The sequence below is a fragment of the Lipotes vexillifer genome, unplaced genomic scaffold, assembly GCF_000442215.2.
Source record: "Lipotes vexillifer unplaced genomic scaffold, Lipotes_vexillifer_v1.1 scaffold2030, whole genome shotgun sequence".
Lineage (NCBI taxonomy): Eukaryota > Metazoa > Chordata > Mammalia > Artiodactyla > Lipotidae > Lipotes > Lipotes vexillifer.
Window position 1 is genome coordinate 330944 of NW_006791849.1, and position 4115 is coordinate 335058.

The 4115-nt window shown below is 47.6% G+C and overlaps 1 protein-coding gene across 1 annotated transcript in view; it reads left to right on the forward strand.

Annotated features, from left to right (window-relative positions):
* The window catches only part of HSPB8 (heat shock protein family B (small) member 8), a 13590-nt gene that overhangs the window by 7428 nt on the left and 2047 nt on the right, over positions 1-4115 (forward strand). The gene's annotated exons all lie outside the window — the stretch shown is intronic.

The following is a 4115-nucleotide window of genomic DNA, read 5'->3' on the forward strand; positions in this document are numbered from 1 at the left end:
GGGTGGGGGTTGGTGGTGGGGATTATGCGAGCAGCAGAAAGACCAGCAGGCTGAGCCAATGAGTCAAAGCCACCCTGAGGCCCCGATGGCAACAACTGTAGGCAGAAGAGACTCACCTTCCCCCTAATCAGCATCCTTCCACTATGTGCACTTCTGGCTCCAAAGCCTTTTCCCAGTCCCATTTCACCTTTGCAGCAAAGGTATGCAGTTGGGAAAAAAGACATTACCCTCCTTGTATTTTGGGGAAACTAAATCTCCCAGAAGTGAAAAGACATACCCAAGGTCCTTAAAATTAGCATCTAGAACAGCCCAAACAGACCTTTGAACTCTGAGTTCACCGTGTTCATTCCTTGAGCAAGGAATGCCCTTTCCTCACCTGTGAAAGATATGGATGCTGAAAAGGAAGTGAGATCACTGCACTGTGATGGGCACACAGCAGGTCCCCATAAGTGGTGGTTTGTTGTTACTATTATTGTTGTTGTTACTGAATCTTAACTCCTCCCCTCGCCCTGGCAAAGATATCCTGTGTCTGGAGAGATTGCACAAACCGAATTCTGAGGCTGCTTTCAGCTTTGGGATTCTGTAGTCCTGTCTCTCCTGCCATGTGCCCATTCCTAACCCACCGGGTGCCTCTGGAGTACTTAAAAGGCTGCAGCCACTTCCTGATAAGGCAAACGCCAAACTGTTCTCTGCGCTCCCTGGCTCGCCTGCCATCCCCAAGACCCACACCTTTCCCTAGTACCGCAGCCAGCTGGAACAAATGTTGCTGATGGGGGAGAGATGAGGGAGAGAGGGAGGGAGGGGGCTGATGTTTCTTTCTTTCTTTTTAATAAATTATTTAATTTATTTATTATTTTTGGCTGCGCGCGGGCTCTCTCTAGTTGTGGCAAGCGGGGGCTCCTCTTCGTTGTGGTGCGCGGGCTTCTCATTGCGGTGGCTTCTCTTGTTGTGGAGCACGGGCTTCAGCAGTTGTGGCTTGCAGTCTTCCATAGTTGCGGCTCCTGGGTTCTAGAGCGCAGGCTCAGTAATTGTGGCGCACGGGCTTCGTCGCTCCACGGCATGTGGGATCTTCCCGGACCAGGCTCGAACCTGTGTCCCCTGCATCGGCAGGCGGATTCTTAACCACTGCGCCACCAGGGAAGTCCTGATGTTTCTTTTAAGAGACTGAAATAAGGTCTCAGGATGGAGTCACAGGCAGGGCAGAGCTGAGAAAGGGACTGAACCGGAAAGAAGTCAGCAAATTCATTGTGTCTAAAAGACAGCCACTTCCATGGATCTCACCATCTCTGAGGCCTCCGGGAAAACAGCTTGCTGGGAGTTACTTGACCAGATAGAAGTGCCTAAAGCTGCTGGAGGCTCGGCAGCTGAGCTGGGCTGCTTGTTAGGACACTGGACGGACATGGCCAGGAGCCCCCCAGAGGCTCTCCTTAGTCAACCAGTCATCCCAACGCTGTCCCTGGACCCTCCAAGCCTCCCCGCATTCCAGCGACTAAAGGGCCCCCAGGACCCTCCTCCATCACTTCGGCATGGATCCATCCATTCTGGTTGGTCCAGCTGCACCAGTTGTTAAATATTTTTGAACCTCGCCTCTGCGTGTAGGGAGTCCCAGCTCCATGACTGAGTGGGTGACTTGCAGCAAAATGCTGAACTGCTCTGAACTTCTGTTCCTGTATCCCTCCTTCCCTCAGGGTGGGGAATGAGAGGATGTGTACAGACTCAGTGCCCAGCCCATGGGAATTAAAATTATTAAAGATTCCACAAGGCTGGAATCACACAAGAGCAGCTGGGACTCCTGGGACCTCCTGGGACCTCCTGGCTCTGCCCAGACTCCAGACACCAAGCAGTGGGACTGGGGTCTGGGATGGCTTTAGCCCCATCTCAGAGGTCTCATTGCCTCTCCCAGGAAAAGCTCCAGTCACTAGAGGCCAGGGAAGCTCCTTCAGCCAGGCTGAGATCCTTCCTTGGAGATATCCTCCCAGACAGGATGCTCCAGCCGTTTGCCTCAGCCACGGCTAGGAATTCTTCTCAACACATCCATCCCCATGTGAAAGACCCTGTTTTGATTGGATGAGGGAGAGAGGGAGAGGTCTTGGAATTTGCCAGTCAGGTTGGGTGCAGGGCAAAGCCTGGAGATGGGGGCTTTTCCACACCCAACTGGAGTGAGAGGCCAGGGGATGCCGGAAGTCATCAATGGAGGATGCCCAGAAGCAAAGCAGACGTGAGTGTCTTTGCTCCACACCTTCCGTGGTGTCTGTCTGATCTGCCATTTAGTGACCCCGGTGGTGTGTCAGGAGTCATGTTAAAAGATGTAGAGTTTTAATTTTTGTCTCATCTTTAAAAGGATGCTGTAACCATAAACAAGATGAAAAGATAACCCTCAGAATGGGAGAAAATATTTGCAAAAGAAGCAACTGACAAAGGATTAATCTCCAAAATATATAAACAGCTCATGCAGCTCAATATCAAAAAAACAAACAACCCAATCCAAAAAATGGGCAGAGACCTAAATAGACATTTCTCCAAAGAAGATATACAGATTGCCAACAAACACATGAAAGGATGCTCAACATCATTAATCATTAGAGAAATGCAAATCAAAACTACAATGAGGTATCACCTCACACCAGTCAGAATGGCCATCATGAAAAAATCTACAAACAACAAATGCTGGAGAGGGTGTGGAGAAAAGGGAGCCCTCTTGAACTATTGGAGGGAATGTAAATTGATACAGCCACTGTGGAGAACAGTATGGAGGTTCCTTTAAAAACTAAAAATAGAACTACCATATGACCCAGCAATCCCATTACTGGGCACATACCCTGAGAAAACCATAATTCAAAAATAGTCATGTACCACAGTGTTCACTGCAGCTCTATTTACAATAGCCAGGACATGGAAGCAACGTAAGTGTCCATCGACAGACGAATGGATAAAGAAGATGTGGCACATCTATACAATGGAATATTACTCAGCCATAAAAAGAAGTGAAATTGAGTTATTTGTAGTGAGGTGGATGGTCCTAGAGTCTGTGAGGGGGGGTGAAGTAAGTCAGAAAGAGAAAAACAAATACTGTATGCTGACCCATATATATGGAATCTAAGAAAAAAAAAAAAAAAGGTTCTGAAGAACCTAGGGACAGGACAGGAATAAAGACACAGATGTAGAGAATGGACCTGAGGACATGGGGAGGGGGAAGGGTAAGCTGGGATGAAGTGAGAGAGTGGCATGGACATATATACACTACCAAATGTAAAACAGATAGCTAGTGGGAAGCAGCCGTGTAGCACAGGGAGATCAGCTCAGTGCTTTGTGACCACCTAGAGGGGTAGGATAGAGAGGGTGGAAGGGAGACGCAAGCGGGAGGAGATATGGGGATATATGTATACGTATAGCTGATTCACTTTGTTATAAAGCGGAAACTAACACACCATTGTAAAGCAATTATACTCCAATAAAGATGTTTTAAAAAAAGGATGCTATAGAGTAGGTATTATTAAGCTCATCTTGTGGATGAGAAAACTGAGGCTCAGAGGATGATGGGACTCAGCTAAGGTCACATAACCAATAATGAGCCGGTCTGGGACTTGAACACAGGTCTCTCCACCTTCCAAGCCCACGACCTTCCTATTTGGTTAGGGGAAACCAAACGAGTGGTTCACGAACCATCTTCAACTATTTTTTGCCTTCTATGTTTACGTTCCCATACTATTATTTGCTCACGACTTTTTTTTCGATCAACTCGCTTTTGATAAGGTTCAATTCTCATCAGTCAAACGTTCACTGAAGAAGGCAACTGTAAAATAAATCCAGCGGAAGCAAAATGTGGTTAAATTCTAACTAGGCCGTGTTGCCTGCCTGAGGGTCTAAGTCATAGATTAGCTCTTTCTTTGTTAAAAGAGAGAAAATAGCAAGAGATAGAGGCCAAGGTGTTAAAGGCATGTTAACACAGAGCTGAGACGTTCCCTTAGATGTGAATGAAAGATCTGCAAGAGGGTTGAGGAGAAATAGCTCTCCCACCACGTGTTTCAATATAGAGGTCACCTGGTGAGAGCCCTTGAACAAGTCTCTCCCAATCTCGGGGCCTCAGTTTCCTCGTGTGTAACAAGAGAGCGTCG